Genomic DNA, 24829 nt, shown 5'->3' on the forward strand with positions numbered 1-24829 from the left:
CTCCTGATGGTTCCGGACTTGGTGCATTGGTACCGGTTGCCGTACGGTAGCAGAGAGAATAGTCTATGACTTGGGTGGCTGACTGGAGACTTTGACAATTTTTAGGGCCTTCCTCTGACACAGCCTGTTATAGAGGCCCTGGATGGCAGGGAGTTGGCCCCAGTGATGTACGGTCAAATGCCAAGCAGTTCCCATACCAAGCAGTGATACTGTCAGTCAAGATGCTCTCAATGGTGCAGCTGTAGAACTTTTTGAGGATTTGAGTGCCCATGCCATATCTTTTCAGCCTCCTGAGGGGGAAGAGGCGTTGTCGTGCCTTCCTCATGATTGTGTTGTGTGTGTGTGGACTATGATAATTCATAACTTGAAGCAGTCGACCCACTCCGTTTCCTGCCTGTAGTCCACAATCAGCTCCTTTGTCTTACTGATGTTGAGGGAGGTTGTTGTCCTGGCACCACACTGCCAAGTCACTGACCTTCCCACAGGCGGTCTTATCGTCATTGGTGATCACTGTTGTGTCGTCAGCAAACTTGATAATGGTGTTTGAATTGTGCGCAGTCGTGGGTGAACAGGGAGTACAGGAGGGAACTAAGCACGCACCCCTGAGGGGCACCTCTGTTGAGGTTCAGCGTGACCGATGATTTGTTGCCTATCCTCACCACCTGGGGGTGGCCTGTTAGAAAGACCAGGATCCAGTTGCAGAGGGAAGTGTTCTGTCCCAGGTTCCTGAGTTTAGTGATGCGCTTGGAGGGCATTATGGTGTTGAACGATGAGCTTTAGTCAATGAACAGCATTCTCACGTAGGTGTTCCTCTTGTCCAGGTGGGAGAGGGCAGTTTAGAGTGCAATAGAGATTGTGTCGTCTGTGGATCTGTTGGGGCGGTATGAGAATTGGAGTGGGTCTAGGGTGTCTGGGATGATGGTGTTGATGTGAGCCATGACCAGCCTTTCTAAGCATTTCATGGCTACAGATGTGCGTGTTACGCGGCGATAGTCATTTAGACAGGTTACCTTGGCGTTCTTGGGCACAGGGATTATGTTGGTCTGCTTGAAACATGTTGGTATTACAAACTGGGTCAGGGAGAGTTTGAAAATGTCAGTGAAGACACTTCACAGGTCAGCGCATGCTCTGAGTACGTGTCCTGGTAATCCGTCTGGCCCCGCGGCCTTGTCAATGTTAACCTATTTGCAGGTTTTTACTCACATCGGCTATGGAGAGCGAGATCACACAGACGTCCAGGACAGATGGTGGATGGTTCAGTGTTGCTTGCCTCGGAGCGAGAACTGAGTGTATTCATTAGTTTTGCATCGAAACAAGATTTATTGGGAAAATTCAGCTAGTCTCTCCCCATTTTCGTCCTCTTGCGTTAGTTATGTTCCAACATTCCCTCTATCTCGTGCTAGAGTTATTAGCTCAGTTATTAGCTCAGTTATTTTAAAGTCTTTGTTCCAATAGTTTATATTTTTTTTCTATCTTTCCAATCAAATCAACATCTTTTTCTGACTCAAATAGGATTCCCTCCAGATTGCTCTGATGTCTAAAAGATTTCAAATAGAAATTTTGTGAAAATATCCACATTAGTTGGGTCAAAATGGCTTTTAAATTCTATGCCTGTATTTTTCCTGTGTGCACCAATTTATCGGTGAATTCTGTTTTTTAATTTTTTAAATATTTTTTCTCCCCTTTTCTCCCCAATTTTCGTGGTATCCAATCGCTAGTAATTACTATCTTGTCTCATCGCTACAACTCCCGTACGGGCTTGGGAGAGACGAAGGTCGAAAGCCATGCGTCCTCCGAGGCACAACCCAACCAAGCCGCACTGCTTCTTTAACACAGTGCACCTCCAACCCGGAAGCCAGCCGCACCAATGTGTCGGAGGAAACACCGTGCACCTGGCCCCCTTGGTTAGCGCGCACTGCGCCCAGCCCGCCACAGGAGTCGCTGGAGCGCGATGAGACAAGGAAATCCCTACCGGCCAAACCCTCCCTAACCCGGACGACGCTAGCCCAATTGTGCGTCGCCCCACGGACCTCCCGGTCGCGGCCGGCTGCGACAGAGCCTGGGGGCGAACCCAGAGACTCTGGTGGCGCAGTTAGCACTGCGATACCCGGGAGGCCCTTATCGGTGAATTCTGAAAGCTATCCAAGGATTGTTCCATAGGTTTAGGGAGTGACATTGGATCTTGAAGAATACGTTTCATTTGATTCCATATTGTTATAATGTTCATGACTATGATGTTGTTATTGTTCTTCGCTTTATCCTTGGGAAATAAAGAAGTAAAGATAAAGATTCTGGGGATGAGCATGCACATCTTCAATATGTACCTGCTGTTGCATTTTAACAATTAAAATCCTTGGGTGGCGAGTTGATGCCATTCCTAGTCTGGAAGGTTAAAACCCCCATCAGACTTAGGAAGATGTAAAACCTTCCTTTATATTCTGAGTTGTATTTTTCCTTGTAAAGTCTGTTATGACCGAGTATACTTTTTTAAAGGATGTATTTGGTGGGGTGATGGGTATTACCGAAAATACAGTACCAGTCCAAAATTTGGACACACCTACTCATTCCAGGGTTTTTCTTATTTTTTAAAAACTATTTTCTACATTGTAGAATAATAGTGAAGACATCAAAACTATGAAATAACACATATGGAATCATGTAGTGACCCAAAAATATATTTTATATTTGACATTCTTCAAAGTAGCCACCGTTTGCCTTGATGACAGCTTTGCACACTCTTGGCATTCTCTCAACCAGCTTCATGAGGTGGTCACCTGGAATGAATTTCAATTAACAAGTGTGCCTTGTTAAATTATTTGTGGAATTTCTTTCCTTAATGCATTTGAGCCAATTAGTTGTGTTGTGACAAGGTAGGGGTGGAATACAGAAGATAGCCCAATTTGGTAAAAGACCAAGTCCATATTAAGGAAAGAACAGCTCAAATAAGCAAAGAGTAACGACAGTCCATCATTACTTTAAGACATGAAGGTCAGTCAATCCAGAAAATGTCAAGAACTTTGAAAGTTCAGTCGCAAAAACCATCAAGCGCTATGAGGAAACTGGCTCTCATGAGGACCGTCACAGGAAAGGAAGACCCAGAGTTATCTGTTGCAGAGGATAAGTTCATTAGAGTTACCAGCCTCAGAAATTGCAGCCAAAATAAATGCTTCACAGAGTTTAAGTAAGACACATCTCACCATCAACTGTTCATAGGAGACTGCATGAATCAGGCCTTCATGGTGGAATTGCTGCAAAGAAACCACTACTAATGGACACCAATAAGTAGAAGAGACTTGTTTGGGCCAAGAAACGCAAGCAATGGACATTGGACCGGTGAAAAATCTGTCCTTGGCCTAATGAGTCCAAATTTGAGATTTTTGGTTCCAACCGCCGTGTCTTTGAGAGATGCAGAGTAGGTGAACGGATGAACTTCGCATGTGTGGTTCCCATCGTGAAGCAAGGAGGAGTGATGGTGTGGGGTGCTTTACTGGTGACACTGTCTGTAATTTATTTAGAGTTCAAGACACAATTAACCAGCATGGCTACCACAACATTCTGCAGCGATACGCCATCCCATCTGGTTTGCACTTAGTGGGACTCTCATTTGTTTTTCAACAGGACAATGACCCAACGCACCTCTAGACTGTGTAAGGGCTATTTGACCAAGGAGATTGATGGAGTTCTGCATCAGATGACCTGGCCTCCACAATCACCCGACCTCAATCCAATTGATATGGTTTGGGATGAGTTGGATCGCAGAGTGAAGGAAAAGCAGTCAACAAGTGCTCAGCATATGTGGGAACTCAACAAGACTGTTGGAAAAGCATTCCAGATGTAGTTGGTTGAGAGAATGCCAAGAGTGTGCAAAGCTGTTATCAAGGCAATTGGTAGCTACTTTGAAGAATCTCAAATATAACATATATTTTGAATTGTATAACACTTTTTTGGTTACTACATGATTCCATATCTGTTATTTCATAGTTTTGATGCCTTCACTATTATTATACAATGTAGAAAACAGTAAAAATAATGAACCTTGAATGAGTAGGTGTGTTCAAAGTTTTGACTGGCACTGTATATATCAACACTTTGGGAGAAATGCCATTCTGAAGAGATGTATTCTACCTGTAAGAAGATATTTCCATTTACTTGGATCCGTTTTCATTTTGTTGAGTAACAGGATAAAGTTATCTTCATACATTTGTTTAATTGTTTTCACTTATTAAACATCCTAAGTATTTTTTTTTTTTTTGTGGTCAACTTAGGTTTGCTGTAGATCATGAATTAAATTTTTTCCTATGTCCATTATTTCTTATTCCCCCCCCACGTAAATTTTATATCCTGAGATTTTAGAATATTCTGAAAACTATTTTTAGCAAGCTGGTGTCGTTTTCCATGTTGGATAAATCCTCAAATGGAAACTTAATTACGGGTTGTTACCATGGCAACAGCTTCCAGTTCCTTGTTGCGAGCGAGATGGGGCTTAGAGCTGAGGTAAACTGACTCACGCTTTTATACGAGGGAATGAAGATGATCATATTGAATCTAGAGCCGGTTATATAAGCCCCGGGGACAAAACGCAGCTTATCTCAACTAAGGACGGAAACTGAGGCAAATCTGTATGCATGGATGTGACAATTCAACATTCAATATGAAAACAAATTAGACAATGTGGAGAAGAATTGAAGCTCTGAGGCCGCCTCAATTCACAAAACAAGCTGGTGTGTGTGTGTGTGTGTGCTGCAGGGTTGTATTCACTAGGAACCTAACGGAAGAGATTACAGTTAACTCAAATGTACACTTAATTCAGTATAAACTAATGTATAGAATTGATTATACAACAGACAAAATTCACAAACGAGTCATGTCTTCAGTAGCGGTGCGTGGGTAAAATGACCGGGGAAGCCAAGCCATATTACAACCTATGTGTTGTGATACTTGCGTTGTTTGCTCGAGAACCTGTTAGTTCATATGCCTTGACACTGTGATGTACAGGCCTTAAGACAATAAGACAGTGGCATAATAAATTCAACCACACATGTTTCATTACAAAACCAAAGAGCAACATCTGTCTGAAGTCCACAAAACATATTGCACATAACAAACAGTTACATGACCTACAGCATGGTCAAGAAAGGTAATGTTTCTGACATTTTCGGTCTACTGAACAACTATTTATTTAGAACCATGGAGAGTTACTGCATGTCGCAAAGATAACAGGAGCTGCCTCCACTATTCCAGCACCATTTCAACATGATCAACAGTCATCTAATTACTGATGCTATGTCTAATACAGTGACAATTAAAAGATACCAAAAACAGTCCAATCCACGTAAGCTAAATATGTGGCTGTCCATGGTACTGATTTCTGTGTGTGGTGTGTGTGTGTGCATGCAAGTAGAAAAAATGTTGACTCACCCTAAACACCAATGCCATCCTCCACTTTCATCTTATCAAAACGGTATCTGACTGTCATACAATACACACTTTGTTTTTGTTGTGCTAGGCTACCTGGCTAAAATATTTGACAGCTAGTTAACATTAGCATACCACATCTAGCTACATGTTGAACTTCCATCTTCTCAGGCCAGGGGCATGATGTATTCATTTATGGTTGGATTAGGATCGCCGTTATAATCTTTGGCTAGTACAGAGAATGAAGTAAAACCACAAGTCCAAATCCCTATCACCTCCCATGTCTAATTTAGGAAAGGGACGATTTTAGCTAGCTAGCTAGCCAAAGGAGGACAACGACACAACGAGATGTAACAATACAATTTAATTTTTCTGTCAGTGACATTTGGCTTCTAATGTGATTGGTCTGAAGCCAAATCCAAACTGGCTTCCCTTTATACTTTTTTTTAGGGCACCAGGACCATTCACAGCTGAGCTCACTCAGTTTAGCTCAACGCTGATTGGCTATTATTTTATACATTTTCATCAAGGCAGCCTAAATGCTCGCTAGCTTCCCTTGAATTCAATGCTACAGGCGGCAACAATGTCATACTCTTTTCTTTTTACCAGACAGCATCAGATAGATACGCTACATATACTGAGACAGAGGGGCGCTGTTTCGTTCGCTCGGATGCATGATCCGGTGAGATACTGTACCTTCAGCCTTTTGCAAATTGAAGGAAATGTATTAAATACATAGAGACAAAAGATACATAATTTTTTATGTTTGTTTGTCTTGCCTTTTTTGTCATTTTGCTACTCTGACAGAATCGTCTCTTTCTGCTCATGAGTGAATCATTCTTATTCAGCATGATGAGGGAGAGGGAAGCTGCCACTGCTGTTGTTCCTCTCTAATACGCAACCTTACTTTGTGTCTTGTACTTACCATGTTCAAATTTCATACCCAGCCATTTTGAGTCTTGAGACCTCTTAAGACATATAAATGAAGACGTCTCGAGACATGTTTAAGACCTCTCCAGTGAGACCTACAGCCCCTTACAATGTTGATACGTCCCTCTTTAAAACCTACAGTGTATCATAAACAAATGGTTAAAAGAATGGTAGAAGAAGGGTATGACAGGGGTAATAAGGATATTCCATAGCCACCAGAGTAGTATTATGCAGGTATTTTTTTACCAGCCATCTCAAAGCCTAGATATATATATATATATATATATATATATATATATATATATATATGATGTTGACAGTTTGTCTCTACAGCTCAATCTTGGAGCGACTAGCTCGGTTGTTATAGGGGAAAGTCTCAGAGCTAGAAATCCAATCACGTTCATGCATGACCACCGGTAGTCCGTTATGGCAGGCCATTTGTTTGCAGCCTATTTGTATGCAGGCTGGTGTATAGTGGATAGTACAGCGTCCCAGTCCTAATCGCCTCGCAGTCTACTGAACCTGCACTCAACCACGTTCTGAAAAGCTGAAAAGGGCCAGAGAACTCAAAGGGGAGTGTGGTTGTGGTTTGTTTCAAGTAACCTTTTCAAATCCAAAATGGTAAAAATAAATAAAAAAAGATCAGGTTGAAGCGCATCTTGCCTTGAGGGTTCTCTTTACCAGTGATTATTTAAGGGTGACTATGCAAAAAACGTTTGTTGTGGACCATAGAACTAGAATTTATATTTCTAGAGTTGTGACAATGAAGATAGTTTCCCCCCATCTTGCACCTCAAACCATTGGCTGAGTTGATTGCAGTGAACACGAGTCTTGGTTCACTAACACTAAGGATGTTCTGTCGATTGTAGCCTCACAGGAGGTATGGACCAGGGAGTGTAGTGGAAAAGCCGAAGTGCACGCTAAATGAGAGGAAGTGTTGCACAATAGGAAGTGTTGTGTGTCTGTAGCCGCTGTGCCTCCCAGTTTCTATCAGACTGCTGCGACGTTGCCCTCAAGAAAACCCGTCTGCAAGAGAATCACGAAGGCCTGCACTTGTGACTAACTAGCCACCGTTGCTGTCCAACAAATTCTCAAACTCTGGTAACATTGTATTCATGTGGCCTCGAGGGTCAAAAGTGTTCGGTAAATCTATGGATCAGTGCGATGCATGGTCGATAAACAAGGTCCTAGAGGTTGGAAATGTGTGTTGTGGTCACGTGAATTGCTGGACCTGCTTACATGATGATTGGACTAAAGATAGACTGAGAGGAATAACTAGCGTTGAATATTGTTCAGGTGAAGTTTTGTCGTCAAAAGGTTTTGATTTTGAAGGAACAAGGAAATTAGATGTTGGACTTTATTGTATCTGTTTTGAGACTCAATGAACCTGTGTTTTCAGGACCCGATCTCCGCTGGAGGACTGTGAACTTGGCCACCTGCCAGGCTGGGCCTCCTTCCTCCTGACTGACACCTCCAGAGCTTCCTCTGCAGGTTAGTATCACCACAAAGTTGCCCGTAGACGCTGATCTCGGGTCAGTTTAGCATTTTCAACACTAATGGTTAATAGGAGGGGGAAGCCGATTCTACTGTAGTTCTGTGACTAGGGGAAACTTCACCCCGGAGCTATCAACACCTACCGCTGTCATGTCCTGACTCATCTAACCTGAGGTTTCAACTGCAAGACCACAGCAAAACATGCTATCTGCTACAAGGCCTTTCTATCTGATTCTTTATACCTCTCTGATTCTTTATACCTCAAGTGTAAAATAACTTAGTGGAACTTCAGCTCTAAGACGAGCATTGTCTTTTGAACTTTGGTCACTCTTAAGCATTGTTTTTCTCTTGATTTTAAGTTCCTTCAAGTTCCTGTTTGGATTATTTGGAGCTAGATGAATGCTTGTGTTTCACTTTTTCCCCATCAGGGTCACGATGTGTACGCTGTTTGTGTAATGCTGGTACGGAAATGAAGTGCGTTGTGGGCCGTGGAATGGGTCTGAGTAATGCGAGTGCCTCAGCTTCCTGCTCTATTCTCCAAGGCAGGGTGGCGGTGCTACTTATCTAACTAGGGTCGTCACAGGGTCACCGGCGATTGTCTGACCTCATAGAAGTGAAGCTGACCGCCAATTGTTTGAACGTGTTCTCGACCACAAACAAGAGCTTAGTCCAGGGGGCTTAGGTCTAAATGTTTTTCTGTCTGATTAATAGATACAGTTTGGCTGGGTTTCTGTCTGAACATTTGTGATTTAAACTGTTTATTTTTGTTATGCTAGTCTAGTCGATGTGAAATGACTAACTTGCTGTGCTTTAGTAGTGCTCAGTTGGTGAAGTCGCCCGCTCTGAGACAAAGTAGTTGTTGCAGCTTTTGTAGTTGTCGCGGCTTTTGTGGAGTAACAGGTAACAATGCTTTAGTGGGTGACTGTTGTCAATGTGTTCAAAGCGTCCCTGATTCAAGCTCAGGTTGGCAAGGAGAGGGACTGAAGCAACACTTTCACTTGGTTCCTGAACCGTTACACATTCAGTATTTTATATTCAAGGTAAACTGTTCTGATTTGGAGGCTTATGCGTGTGTTCGAATCTGGCTGTATCCAGATGGAGGATTTCACTGTTGTTTCCTTGTTTCCTCACCTACACAACAAGCTCTAGCCACATTTAAGCCTAGAATTTTCCACAGCTACACAACTAGCCTTAACCATATCTAAGCCTAGAATCTTCCACATCTCAGAGACAGTGGTACAGTCAGCATTAGAAATGGGTGTCTATGACTGAGTGACAACATCACTCCTGTCTTTATTAATTCCTGCATGTGGCATTTTCCCACCCCTTTTTATATTTTCCCTCTAGTCTCCTTGGAGACCGTTACGAGGGCTCAGTGGTGGAGCTGTCATTCTTGGGCCTAATCAGAGGTGTCATAGGATACTGTGACGTCACCTGCCCACCTCACCCACTCACCACAGCTTCCTACCTGTCTGTCTGATAAAGCTGCAGACAATCCAAGGCAAGCAGTCTAGGACTTAATAAGCAAATTTAATTTAATATGTTCTGTGTGGTGCCCTTAACCACCAAGAACAACACTTAAACGTGTCAGAAAATGACACCCAGTTTTGTTTTAATTTAAGTGTTTTATTGTTAATTAAACATATCTAAGACATTTTATATTGCAAACCATTTTTAAAAAACAAGATAGAACACGGTCAGTACCATGAAATTGGCTTGAGTCATGGTTTAGTGACATAATTTGAGACGTGGTTTAGTGAAATATTTTGAGTAAAGATTTTAAAAAATCATAAAGAAATGAAAGAAAATATAAAAAAATATTTATAGGACTGTCTTTCAATTCCATGTCACTGGTATTACCACACAACTTTCGACGTTCAACATCAAAATACTTCCAGGAACGCTTGCGAAACAGACCAAACAGACGAGGACCGGGTTTGGGGTTTGAGAAGTCAATGAGAGAAGTGAAAAGTTCTTCCTTAGTTGTTATATTTGTCGAAATCGAAAGGCACAGTCTAGATTCAAGCCAATGTCTTAAGTAGTTGAACATGTTATTACTCCAACCTCGTGAGTGACAAACTGACGTTTTCATTTTCTTCCAAAACAACTTCATAACAAAGGAGTGCCTTTGATTTGATGGCCTGCACATGCGCAGTTCGGCGTGAGATGACATTAGACCCGATGACGTATTTCTGCGCATGAGCTTAGCTAGTCAACCTTCGCCATGACACCGCTTACAAATGTGATAACTGCTTCCCCAATAGAAATCCCTTTTCATCTATCTTCAGTGATGGAAAAAGTACTCAATTGTCATACTTGAGTAAAAGTAAAGATACCTTTTTAATAGAAAATGACTCAAGTGAAAGTCAACCAGTAAAATTCTACTTGAGTAAAAGTCTCAAAGTATTTGGTTTTAAATATACTTAAGTATCAAAAGTAAATGTAATTGCTGAAATATAATTTAAGTACCAAAAGTAAAAATCATTTAAAATTCCTTCTATTAAGCAAACCAGACTGCACAATTTTCGGCACAAAGCATTTGTGTTTAGTGAGTCCGCCAGATCAGAGGCAGTAGGGATGAGCAGGGATGTTTCTCTAGATAAGTGCATGAATTGGACCATTTGCATTCTTTATAAAAGTGGTCAAATATAAAAAGTGAAGTACAGATACCCCAACAAACTACTTAAGTAGTACTTTAAAGTATTGATTACTTAAGTACTTTACACCACTGCCTATCTTCATGCTGTCTTTGGACAAGTCTTGTGTTTGTAACACAAGATGGAAAGAGCAGAGATCACATTTCTGTTTTGAGATTGCAAAATGTGACCTTTTCAATCAAGACAGGATAAATATATTGTTTCAGGTGATAAGTAACTAAACAAAACATATTTTATTCACTTTTTTCTCTAACTTTATTTCAAGTCAATCTAGCTTGCACTACAGAGCAGCTAGCTAGCTAAAAGCAAGGCCAGGTTGAAGATACAACTAGCTAGCTACCTCCACCTAATAATTATCATCGAAAACAAACTTCATTACTATCACAATACATTTAAACAGGAGGCAACAGTCATATAATATTATTGGCTTAACAGCCAATGTGTATTTGGAATGGGTATACAGTGGGGCAACAAAGTATTTAGTCAGCCACCAATTGTGCAAGTTCTTCCACTTAAAAAGATGAGAGAGACCTGTAATTTTCATCATAGGTACACTTCAACTATAACAGACAGAATGAGAAAAAAAATCCAGAAAATCACATTGTAGGATTTTTAATGAATTTATTTGCAAATTATGGTGGAAAATAAGTATTTGGTCACCTACAAACAAGCAAGATTTCTGGATCTCACAGACCTGTAACTTCTTCTTTAAGAGGCTCCTCTGTCCTCCACTCGTTACCTGTATTAATGGCACCTGTTTGAACTTGTTCTCAGTATAAAAGACACCTGTCCACAACCTCAAACAGTCACACTCCAAACTCCACTATGGCCAAGACCAAAGAGCTGTCAAAGGACACCAGAAACAAAATTGTAGACCTGCACCAGGCTGGGAAGACTGAATCTGCAATAGGTAAGCAGCTTGGGTTGAAGAAATCAACTGTGGGAGCAATTATTAGGAAATGGAAGACATACAAGACCACTGATAATCTCCCTCGATCTGGGGCTCCACACAAGATCTCACCCCGTGGGGTCAAAATTATCACAAGAACGGTGAGCAAAAATCCCAGAACCACACGGGGGGACCTAGTGAATGACCTGCAGAGAGCTGGGATCAAAGTAACAAAGCCTACCATCAGTAACACACTACGCCGCCAGGGACTCAAATCCTGCAGTGCCAGATGTGTCCCCCTGCTTAAGCCAGTACATGTCCAGGCCCGTCTGAAGTTTGCTAGAGAGCATTTGGATGATCCAGAAGAAGATTGGGAGAATGTCATATGGTCAGATGAAACCAAAATATAACTTTTTGGTAAAAAGTCAACTCGTCGTGTTTGGAGGACAAACATTTACATTACATTTAAGTCATTTAGCAGACGCTCTTATCCAGAGCGACTTACAAGTACATACATTCATACTTTTTTTGTACTGGCCCCCCGTGGGAATCGAACCCACAACCCTGGCGTTGCAAGCGCCATGCTCTACCAACTGAGCTACACGGGACCAAGAATGCTGAGTTGCATCCATAGAACACCATACCTACTGTGAAGCATGGGGGTGGAAACATCATGCTTTGGGGCTGTTTTTATGCAAAGGGACCAGGACGACTGATCCGTGTAAAGGACAGAATGAATGGGGCCATGTATCGTGAGATTTTGAGTGAAAACCTCCTGCCATCAGCAAGGGCATTGAAGATGAAACGTGGCTGGGTCTTTCAGCATGACAATGATCCCAAACACACCGCCCGGGCAACGAAGGAGTGGCTTCGTAAGAAGCATTTCAAGGTCCTGGAGTGGCCTAGCCAGTCTCCAGATCTCAACCCCATAGAAAATCTTTGGAGGGAGTTGAAAGTCTGTGTTGCCCAGCAACAGCCCCAAAACATCACTGCTCTAGAGGAGATCTGCATGGAGGAATGGGCCAAAATACCAGCAACAGTGTGTGAGAACCTTGTGAAGACTTACAGAAAACGTTTGACCTCTGTCATTGCCAACAAAGGGTATATAACAAAGTATTGAGAAACTTTTGTTATTGACCAAATACTTATTTTCCACCATAATTTGGAAATAAATTTATTAAAAATCCTACAATGTGATTTTCTGGATTTTTTTTCTTCCCATTTTGTCTGTCATAGTTGAAGTGTACCTATGATGAAAATGACAGGCCTCATCTTTTTAAGTGGGAGAACTTGCACAATTGGTGGCTGACTAAATACTTTTTTGCCCCACTGTATATAGGAATGGGTAATAGGTTAGTTGTTAAATATCCCATAAAGCCATCACCGAAAACTGCATATTTTCATATTTTTCCTGTGGTTTGGTAACATCCTGTTCTTTGACAGACTCTGGCTGGGCTGAAGAATACACAAAGTTTGGAGAATTGTAAAGTATGCGGTGTCCGTCTCACAATGGAGCCTTCAAGGGGGCGCGTTGTGATTCCAGTCCATTGTGGATGTCCCCATATGGCATTCGGCGCAACGTTATGCCTTAATCAGACCGATTTAATAAATTCTGCAGTCAAACTTTTTTTATTATGTAGTCCAACATTTTTAGTGGATATGTGTCCAACAAAAGTTCAACATTCACCTTTTGCTACTATTTCTGTCAAGTCTACACATACAATTTGATGCATACAAGGTAAACGCAGCATTCCAATGGAAATGAATGTGCTTCTGGTATACCAAAAGGCAATGATGCTGTCGGTCTGATCAAGGCGTAAGAGGTGATGTGACATAGCCTGAGGTAAAGCTTTTTATACAAAAAACAACAACTAGGCAATAGTGCCACCAGGTGGTGATGTAGAATATAAGGTATAACCTACATTTTAAAGATCTTGAGATATGATGGGTTGTGCATTTTGAATAGTTTGTACAAATAGGTTCATGACTATGTTTAACATGGTTTCTCACTGTCTAGTATTGTAGCTTTGCTTACTGGCTCCATGGTTTAGGTATATTTTACTTGCTCAGTGTAGTTTAGCAGTCTCTGTCGATTACGGCTCTTTGCTTCCAAAAGATTCCAAGGCCAGTGTTGACAACACTACAACATAGCAAATATTTATTCAAAGCAGACTTGTGGATTGTCTTGATGAAGGAGATTATATATATTTTTTTATTTGATGAGAACAGTACCTGAAGGCATTTTCCATGGGGAAAAATATAAATTACTTTTTTCTCCTGCAAACATATGGCCCCACATCTCCATGCATAGGTAATGGAAGATGATATCTGTCTGTGGTGGGTCACATGCAGAGTGGTTTAATGTGTCAGCCAAAGACACTATTTTCTCCACTAACTTGCTCTATTATTTATAGGGATGCACCGATATCACATTTTTGGCGATACCGTTATCCAATATTTGCCTTTCCAAAAACTCCGATACCGATAACCGATATTTAAAACTTTTAAGCATTCTAGTAGAGTTAAATAGTTGAAACACACACACACCCTGACCAAAAATGTATTTTGTTGGCATTTACGTATGACCCCATTTCACTTACTTGCTGTGCTGTTTCGTTGTTCAGTCGTTTCATTCTCAACCAGGATTTCATCACGCATGTCAAGCAGTGAAGTTTCAGCTCTGTCTGTCCGTGGCCTCTTCTGTCGTGGGTCCTCTTCCTCGGTGCGCACTGTCACTGTGTCCATTTCCATCTTGTTCAGCTGTGTCTGTAACATTTCACGTAAACCCTGTTTCTTGTCTGCGTCAAAGTATCTTGGATTTTGTCTTTGAGTTGTCTCACTGAAATGTTCTTACTCTTTCAAATGACTGCTCGACTTGAACTTGTTTAGTTATTTGAAGTGTGCGCTTAGCTTTTTCTGCTTTTGTTCTAAGTAGTTGCTGAACGTCTGGGGGTGATGCACTTTCAAATGAGTGATTAGGTTTGTGGTATTGAACGATTTCACTTTCTCCCCTCTGGAAATGATAGCAGCAGCGCTGTATTTTTCGTGGTGTCATTACGTCCTGTACCTACGTTATATAGGTATGCACGTCAGCTTTGACATCGGTTTTGCACATCGGCGTTAAACTATACATAGAGCCGATGTTGATATTTTTAGCTAATATCGTCCGATTCCGATATGCTTACCGATATTTCGTGCATCCTTAATTATTTATGTTTCTGAAGAGTTGACATGCTTTTTACCTCGGCAACCTCCGTTCCCCTGAGCATCACACCAGCTACTCTCTCTTTGTCTGTCTGTCTCTGTCTGTGTCTCTCTGTCTGTGTCTCTCTGTGTTACGAGAATTTTGTTCTCAATGTTCATAAACTGAACTTCAATTAACATACTCTGTCTGTTACTAAGATTTTGTAAGGTTCTTATTGAAATGAAATAGACAGAGGCCAGTCTACCATAGTCAGCATGTTTTATTTACCGAAGCTCTCCCCATCCTTACATGTACATTGGTTTATATACCTCTCATTTCGTCATAACTGTCCCTCCTCCTCTAAGACAATGACAATATAGTTCACAAGTCTTCTCCTTCTCATACATTGTCTGCCACCTGTTATACAATCTACTACAAGCCCAAGGTCTCTCCCCTCCCTGGGCGGGGACAGAATGTCCTGAAAGGAGCACAGTAGTACATCTTGTCTGTCGATAGCTCCTCTTATCATTTGTTTCACACTTGCACCCTGCTTGCATACTAAAAAGGCACAAAAAGTCCTTGTTCTAATTCTGATTAAAACTACACACATTAGATTTAGATTTAGATTTAGATTTATTTAGATTTATGAATTCTAATAAATGTCATACAATCATAGTGACAAGGTAGAATTCTATTAGTTATAGTTAAACGTTAAATGTATACATTATTTAGTCATTATTCATAAAAATCATAACACTCTGTCTCTCTCTGTTTCTCTCTCTGTGTTTCTCTCTCTCTCTCTTGTGGCAACAGGTCACAAATCTTGCTGCTGTGATGGCACACTGTGGTATTTCACCCAGTAGATATGGGAGTTTATCAAAATTAGGTTTGTTTTCAAATTCTTTGTGGGTCTGTGTAATCTGAGGGAAATATGTGTCTATTGTCATACATTTGACAGGAGGTTAGGAAGTACAGCTCAGTTTCCACCTCATTTTGTGGGCACTGTGTACATGGCCTGTCTTCTCTTGAGAGCCAGGTCTGTCTACGGTGGCCTTTCTCAATAGCAAGGCTATGCTTTCCAAAGCTTTCCTTAAGTTTGGGTCAGTCACAGTGATCAGGTATTTTGCCACTGTCTACTCTATGTTTAGGGCCAAGTAGTATTCTAGTTTGCTCAGTTTTTTTTTGTTAATTACTTGATACATTGGAAATAATTATCTTTTTGTTTTCTCATCATTTGGTTGGGTGTAATTGTGTGTTGCTTTCCTGGGGCTCTGTGGAGTCTGTTTGTGAACTGAGCCCCAGGACCAGCTTGCTTAGGGGACTCTTCTCCAGGACTCTTCTCCTTCTCTCTCTGTAGGTGATGGCTTTGTTATGGAAGGTTTGGAAATCGCTTCCTTTTAGGTGGTTGTAGAATTTAATCGCTCTTTTCTGGATTTTGATAATTAGTGGGTATCGGCCTAACTCTGCTCTGCATGCCTTATTTGGTGTTTTACATTGTACACTGAGGATATTTTTGCAGATTTCTGCATGCAGAGTCTCAATTTAGTGTTTGTCCCATTTTTGTGAATTCTTGGTTGGTGAGTGGACCCCAGACCTCACAACCATAAAGTACAATGGGTTCTATAACTGATTCAAGTATTTTTTGCCAGATCCTAATTGGTATGTCGAATTTGATGTTTCTTTTGATGGCATAGAAGGCCCTTCTTGCCTTGTCTCTCAGCTCGTTCTCCGCTTTGTGGAAGTTACCTGTGGCGCTGATGTTTAGGCCGAGGTATGTATAGTTTTTTGTTTGCTCTAGGGCAACGGTGTCTAGATGGAATTTGTATTTGTTGTCCTGTCTTACTGAGATTTACTGTCAGGGCCCAGGTCTGGCAGAATCTGTGCAGAAGATCTAGGTGCTGCTGTAGGCCCTCCTTAGTTAGGGACAGAAGCACCAGATCATCAGTAGACATTTGACTTCAGATTCTAGTAGGGTGCGGCCTTGTGCTGCAGACTGTTCTAGTGCCCTCACCAATTTGTTGATATATATGTTGAAGATGGTGGGGCTTAAGCTGCTTCCATGTCTCACCCCACGGCCCTGTGGAAAGAAATGTCTGTTTTTTGCCAATTTTAACTGCAGACTTGTTGTTTATGTACATGGATTTTATAATGTTGTATGTTTTTCCCCCAACATCACTTTCCATCAATTTGTATAGCAGACCCTCGTGCCAAATTGAGTCAAAGGCTTTTTTGAAATCAACAAGTTGTCTAAAAGGGATTGAATTTGTTGTTGCCTAATAGTTTTTTGGTAGGTTCCTACACTACATTCTTTCGATCTATAGCATTTCTTAAAATTATTCAGTTCCTTTGGCTTTGATGCCTCATGATTTGAGTATTGCTCTGTTCAAGTAGACTGTGATTTTGCTGTGGTCTGATAGGGGTGTCAGTGGGCTGACTGTGAACGCTCTGAGAGACTCTGGGTTGAGGTCAGTGATTAAAGTAGTCTACAGTACTACTGCCAAGAGATGAGCTATAGGTGTACCTACCATAGGAATCCCCTCGAAGCCTACCATTGACTATGTACAGACCCAGCGTGGGACAGAGCTGCAGGTGGTGTGACCAGTTTTGGTTGGTTATGTTGTCATAGTTGTGCCTAGGGGGGCATATGGGGGAGGGAGTGCTGTCACCTCCAGGCAGGTGTTTGTCCCCCTGTGTGCTGAGGGTGTCAGGTTCTTCTCCGGTTCTGGCATTTAGGTCTCCACAGACTAGTACATGTCGCTGGGCCTGGAAATGATTGATTTCCCCCTCCAGGATAGAGAAGCTGTCTTCATTAAAGTATGGGGATTTTAGTGGGGGGGATATAGGTAGCACACAGGAGGATTTTTTTTTCTGTTAAGATCATTTCCTTTTCAATTTCTAACCACATGTAAAATGTTCCTGTTTTGATTAATTTAATAGAATGAGTTAGGTCTGCTCCATACCAAATTAGCATACCTCTTGAGTCCCTTCCCTGTTTCACACCTGGTAGTTTGGTGGATGGGACTACCAGCTCTCTGTAACCTAGAGGGCAACCCTCGGGTCTGTCTCCTCTGTACCATGTTTCTTGAAGGAAGACAATGTCTGTATTTCCAATTTCTTTGAAGTTCAGGTTTCTGCTCTTTAGTCCAAAGGCAGATGACCGGTCTCTCAGTCTCTGTGTCTTTCTGTCTCTGTGTCTTTCTGTCTCTGTGTCTTTCTGTCTCTGTGTCTTTCTGTCTCTGTGTCTTTCTGTCTCTGTGTTTTTCCATCTCGGTGTCTTTCTGTCTCTGTGTGTGTCGGTGTCTCGGTGTCTCTCTCTCTGCATATCAAATTTTATTTGTCACATACACATAGTTAGCAGATGTTAATGCGAGTGTAGCGAAATGCTTGTGCTTCTAGTTCTGACAATGCAGTAATAACCAATGAGTAATCTAACCTAACAATTCCACAACTACTACCTTATACACACAAGTGTAAAGGGATAAAGAATATGTACATAAAGATATATGAATAATTGATGGTACAGAACGGCATAGGCAAGATGCAGTAGATGGTATCAAGTACAGTATATACATATGAGATGAGTAATGTAGGGTATGTAAACACTGTCCCGTCGATGTGGATAGGGGGGTGCTCCCTCTGCTGTTTCCTGAAGTCAACAATCATCTCCTTTGTTTTGTTGACGTTGAGTGTGAGGTCTCTGCATCTCCTCTCTATCTCCTCTGTGTTTGTCTCTGTCTCTCTCTCTCTGTCTCTCTCTGTCATTTCAATTCAAGGGGCTTTATTGGCATGGGAAACATGTGTTAACATTGCCAAAGCAAGTGAGGTAGATAATATACAAAAGTGAAATAAACAATAAAAATTAACAGTAAACATTACACATACAGAAGTTTCAAAACAATAAAGACATTACAAATGTCATATTATATATATATATATATACAGTGTTGTAACAATGTACAAATGGTTTCAGTACACAAGGGAAAATAAATAAGCATAAATATGGGTTGTATTTACAATGGTGTTTGTTCTTCACTGGTTGCCCTTTGTGGCAACAGGTCACAAATCTTTCTGCTGTGATGGCACACTGTGGAATTTCACCTAGTAGATATGGGAGTTTATCAAAATTGGATTTGTTTTTGAATTCTTTGTGGATCTGTGTAATCTGAGGGAAATATGTCTCTCTAAGATGATCATACATTGGGCAGGAGGTTAGGAAGTGCAGCTCAGTTTCCACCTCATTTTGTGGGCAGTGAGCACATAGCCTGTCTTCTCTTGAGAGCCAGGTCTGCCTACGGAGGCCTTTCTCAATAGCAAGGCTATGTTCACTGAGTCTGTACATAGTCAAAGCTTTCCTTAAGTTTAGGTCAGTCACAGTGGTCAGGTATTCTGCCACTGTGTACTCTCTGTTTAGGGCCAAATAGCATTCTAGTTTGTTCTGTTTTTTTGTTAATTCTTTCCAATGTGTCAAGTAATTATCTTTTTGTTTTCTCATGATTTGGTTGGGTCTAATTGTGCTGTTGTCCTGGGGCTCTGTGGGGTGTGTTTGTGAACAGAGCCCTAGGACCAGCTTGCTTAGGGGACTCTTCTCCAGGTTCATCTTTCTGTAGGTTATGGCTTTGTTATGGAAGGTTTGGGAATCGCTTCCTTTTAGGTGGTTGTAGAATTTAACGGCTCTCTTCTGGATTTTGATAATTAGTGGGTATCGGCCTAATTCTGCTCTGCATGCATTATTTGGTGTTCTACGTTGTACACGGAGGATATTTTTGCAGAATTCTCCATGCAGAGTCTCTCTCTCTCTCTCGGTCTGTGTCTCTCTCTCTCTGTCTATCTCTTCTGTTGATCTATGTCTGTCTGTTTTGTAGGGCAGGCCATATAAATTACAATATCACTGTTAAAGTGCCACTGCCTAAATTAATGTTGCGTTCTTCCTGTAGCTCAACATGGCACAAGGTGGCGCCCTAATCCAATTATTTGAACACTAGCCCCCCTTAACCCTTGACGCAGTACATGGCAAGATGTCTGCTAATCTGAGGCGTTACTGCAGTGTTTGAGAGCTCAGGAAATGTCCCTATTTTAGAGGATGGGCTGCAGCATGCATGACAAGATGTCAAACATTCTGTGTGTTCCACGGCTTTGAGACCCAACTCAGTTGGTAGAGCATGGTGCTAGTGACACCCGGCTTGTGGGTTCAATTCCTGCTGTGGCCACCCAAACGATAATATAATGCATGCACTACTGTAAATTCCTTTGGATAAAAGTGTCTGCTAACTGGCATATAGTACATTTTTTTTATCCAACAGGTTATGCTAATTAATCCAAAGTGGTTTTAGTAGAATGTTATCCACATTATGCATGTACATTCTATGGTAACGTCTCAATGTCAGGGTTGACGCATGTGTTGTTATGATTTTAGAACGTTTTAATTTGAGACGTGGTTGGCTTAATCCAGGGCGAAATTAAACTGTATACCCAAAAATATGTGGGAAGTGAAGACAGCTGTCAAAGGACATTGATTGAGATATTTATTTATCTGAGTTTGTTGTGGCACCTAAAGGATGTGTAGCTGAAGCTGGCATGCGTAATACCTCTAGCATGGCTCAGAGTTTGGGAGTGGTCGCTCTTCCTCCTCAAGGTCTCCTATGTACTTCTGTTCATCACCTCCAGAGGGCGCTCAATGCATTCTAAATCGAGAGACCAGTACGTGTGTACCGATAACTGTCATCTCCCCAAACCTCAGCAAGCTCCACTGTGCCCCACCCTTTATCTTGTGAGGGTTCAAAAACAAAAAAAAATACTGAAAAATCTATGTTACTTACATGTGCAGTGTACTGTATGTTCTTTTCATATAAAATGTAATACACAGTCTCTAAGAGATGCTGATATATAGGCCTATATTCTGCCGCCTATAAAGTGTGATACAGTATGCTGTGTTGCGTCCATGACTCGGACACAGTCAAAAGGTCATTTGTGTAATGATGGTTTGGGGCCTGCGACATGTGACCTACGATATGCAGCCTTTGCCCACCTTCACCCCTCACTAACTACCACCCCACAGGGTGTGGGGCTGTGGGGAAGTTCTGCTCTCTGCCCCATTACACCCTATGTTATAGCTGTCTGAATGGCGAGGTCATAGAAAGAGAAATCGGTGTGCTCAGCTCAAGTGTTTGTAGTAACAGAAAGTATTTGGGTGTCGGGTTCAAAAGGCGTATACTTGAACGAAGGAAAAACCAATGACTCACATCAACACCATCATCCCGGAAACCCTAGACCCACTGCCAATTCGCATACCGCCCCTACAGATCCACAGAGGACGCAATCTCAATTGCACTCCACACTGCCCTTTCACACCTGGACTAAAGGAACACCTATGTGAGAATGCTGTTCGTTGACTACAGCTCAGCGTTCAACACCATAGTGCCCACAAAGCGCATCACTAAGCTAAGGATCCTGGGACTAAACACCTCCCTCTGCAACTGGATCCCCCCCCCCCCCCCCCCCCCCCCTTGTTTTTACACTGCTGCTACCTGCTGTTCATTATCTACTTTACCCCTACCTGCATAGTCACTTTACCCCTACCTTAATGTACAAATGACCTTGACTAACCTTTACCCCCGCACATTGACTCAGTACTTGTACCCCCTGTACATAGCCTCGTTATTGTTATTTTATGGTGTTACTTTTTATTAATTTTTTTTACTTTAGTTTATTTTGTAAATATTTTCTTAACTCTATTTCTTGAAATGCATTGTTGGTTAAGGGCTTGTAAAGTAAGCGTTTCACCTGTTGTATTCGGCGCAGTGACAAACATTTGATTTGATTTTGATTTGAATTTATGTATTTGTTTAGCAGCAGAGGTCAGCGTAAACTGTCAACGATTCAGCGGCTGCCCTTTGTCAGAGTTGGGAGAGCAATTCATCCATATTTATAGATTACGCCACATCACAGTACTGCTTTGTTTTTTTCACAGTTATTATTTACATATATGATTTACATAAGTTATTTACATAAATGTTCTACTGTTTACCCACAAGAGCTTCAAAATGCAAAGAAATGCGCGACTGTTTGTTTACAGGCAGCAAACTAACAGAAGTTCTTCATTCAGGCCTCTAGGGCTCCCTGTAAGGAAGGCATGGGTAGAATATGCCTCTGTAACAGCAACTTTTCCCTATCACCTCCTCTCTTCTTAAGTGGCAGTACAACCACTAAGTCTGGCTACAGGGGACTTCTCATCACCAGTACTGATGTTGCTCCTGTGGAGAAGAAAAAAAACGTGAAGAATATTTCAGTCGGTGCGTGTATTTTTCTTTCTTCATGCACGGAGAGAACACCAGGTCTTATCCACAGCACTGCAGTGATCCTCAGGTTGCTCTGTCTTTATGGACTATAAATTAATCCCCAAATCCAGAACAAATTCAAGAAAACGTACAGTATTATATAGAGCCCTTATTGCATGGGACTTCCTTCCATCTCATTTTGCTCAAATAAACAGCAAACCTGGTTTCCAAAAACAGATAAAGCAACACCTCGTGGCACAACGCCTCTCCCCTATTTGACCTAGACAGTTTGTGTGTATGTATTGATATGTAGGCTACGTGTGCCTTTAAAAAAAATGTATGTAGTTCTGTCCTTGAGCAGTTCTTGTCTAATGATGTTCTGTATTATGTCATTCTGTATTATGGTTCATGTTTTGTGTGGACCCCCAGGAAGAGTAGCTGCTGCTTTTGCAACAGCTAATGGGGATCCTAATAAAATACCAAATACTGCCTCAACTACTCAGAGAGAGTCAGGGATTGGTACATCCATTTTTTTAAACTTTTGAATTAATGATATAGGTATAGCCATTGCTTCTTGAAGATTAGTGTGTGTGTTCCCAACAATTTTTACTATTGTTGTGACAACCAGAAGTCCTCAACAACAATGGTCAACCAAGGGAAATTCAGCGAAGTGAGGCTATTTGGCCAGTCCTCACTTCTAAAAAGTATATTTTAGGCTAAGGGGTTAGGTTTAGGAGTAAGGGTTAGATTATGGTTTAGGGTTAGGAGTTAAAGTTAGGGCTTTGGTTATGGTAAAAAAGTCCTCACAAGTATTGTAATACAAAGTCGTGTGAGCATACGTGTGTGTGTGAGCATGCGTGTGTGTGTGAGTGCGCGTATGTTTGTGTGTGTGTAGCCGACTGTAGTTGTTTCCATGGTTTCTGGCTTTGATCAGGTACAGTCCATAGAGTAGGGCTTAGCTGAATCTCCTGGTTTCATCCCCCAGTTCTCTCTGCTGCTTTGGTTGGTCGCTTTGGATTTCAAAGGTTTTATTTTTATCTTCAAATATGCAGCTTTAAGGATGAATTGTAGTTTGCCTCAATAATCTGATGAGTGTTGAAATGTTAAAGTAGTAGGCTACGTTGATGCAAAACGGGAGATAAAACGTGTGCATTGACTGCAGTAATGCTCATCACGGGGAGGTGTTGCGTGCCAGCCCCATTTTGGGAAGTGCTCCCCCATTTTTCTGCCTGTCATATCGGGCCAGTGTCAGAGAGCAGCGAGCTCCGGTGGGTCTGGTCCTGGCCGACTGGGCTAATGCGATGTGGCTTGTCACCCTGAGAATCTAGGTCAAGTTTAAAGCTGCCTCCCTCTCTGCTCTGCTTCCGCCACTGCAGTACTCTCCCCCCCTCCCCAAATACACCCCCACATATCATAGTCACATTTTTTTTGCATTTCCATCAAATATATTGTGCATTCGGAAAGTATTCAGACCCTTTTACTTTTTCAACACTGTTACGTTAGACTTATTCTAAAATTGATTAAATATTTTTCTTATCAATCTACACACAATACCCCATAATGACAAAGCGAAAACAGGTTTTTAATTTTTTTCTCTCACATTTATTAAAAATAAAAAAACAAAAATACCTTATTTTATTTTAATTTAAAAAAAAATTTATCCCATTTTCTCCCCAATTTTCGTGGTATCCAATCGCTAGTAATTACTATCTTGTCTCATCGCTACAACACCCGTACGGGCTCGGGAGAGACGAAGGTCGAAAGCCATGCGTCCTCCGAAGCACAACCCAACCAAGCCGCACTGCTTCTTAACACAGCGCGCCTCCAACCCGGAAGCCAGCCGCACCAACGTGTCGGAGGAAACACCGTGTACCTGGCCCCCTTGGTTAGCGCGCACTGCGCCCGGCCCGCCACAGGAGTCGCTGGAGCGCGATGAGACAAGGATATCCCTACCAGCCAAACCCTCCCTAACCCGGACGACGCTATGCCAATTGTGCGTCGCCCCACGGACCTCCCGGTCGCGGCCGGCTGCGACAGAGCCTGGGCGCGAACCCAGAGACTCTGGTGGCGCAGTTAGCACTGCGATGCAGTGCCCTAGACCACTGCGCCACCCGGGAGGCCCATAAAAATACCTTATTTACCTAAGTATTCAGACCCTTTGCTATGAGACTCTAAATTGAGCTCAGGTGCATCCTGTTTCCATTATTCATCCTTGACATGTTTCTACAACTTGGTTTGAATCCACCTGTGGTAAATTCAATTGATTGGACATGATTTGGAAAGGCACACAACTGTCTATATAAGGTCCCACAGTTAATGGTGCATGTCAGAGCAAAAACCAAGCCATGAGGTCAAAGGAATTGTCCGTAGAGCTCAGAGACCGGATTCTGTCGAGGCACAGATCTGGAGAAGGGTACCAAAAGATTTCGGCAGCATTGAAGGTCCCCAAGAACACAGTGGCCCTCATCATTCTTAAATGGAAGAGTTTGGAACCACCAAGACTCTGCCTAGACTTGGTCGCCTGGCCAAACTGAGCAATCGGGGGAGAAGATCCTTGGTCAGGGAGATGACCAAGAACCCGATGGTCACTCTGACAGAGCTCCAGAGTTCCTCTGTGGAGATGGGAAAACCTTCCAGAAGGACAACCATCTCTACAGCACTCCACCAATCAGGCCTTTGTGGTAGTGGCTAGACGGAAGCCACTTCTCAGTAAAAGGCACATGAAAGCCAGCTTGGAGTTTACCAAAAGTCACCTAAAGACTCTCAGACCATGAGAAACCAGATTCTCTCTCTGGTCTGATGAAATCAAGATTGAACTCTTTTGCCTAAATGCCAAGTGTCACGTCGGAGGAAACCTGGCACCATCTCTTCGGTGAAGCATGGTGGTGGCAGCATCATGCTGTGGGGATGTTTTTCAGCGGCAGGGACTGGGAGACTAGTCAGGATCAAGGGTAAGATGAACAGAGCAAAGTACAGAGAGATCCTT

General features: G+C 42.1%; 1 protein-coding gene across 1 annotated transcript in view; it reads left to right on the plus strand.

The window, feature by feature from the left end:
- Positions 1-24829, plus strand: part of LOC129822742 (CYFIP-related Rac1 interactor B-like) — a 63244-nt gene that overhangs the window by 11598 nt on the left and 26817 nt on the right. The window contains exon 2 of the mRNA XM_055881114.1: positions 7745-7836. The gene's annotated coding sequence lies outside the window, so the exon portion shown is untranslated. The remainder of the gene's footprint in view (positions 1-7744; positions 7837-24829) is intronic.

The sequence above is a fragment of the Salvelinus fontinalis genome, chromosome 25 (assembly GCF_029448725.1).
Source record: "Salvelinus fontinalis isolate EN_2023a chromosome 25, ASM2944872v1, whole genome shotgun sequence".
Lineage (NCBI taxonomy): Eukaryota > Metazoa > Chordata > Actinopteri > Salmoniformes > Salmonidae > Salvelinus > Salvelinus fontinalis.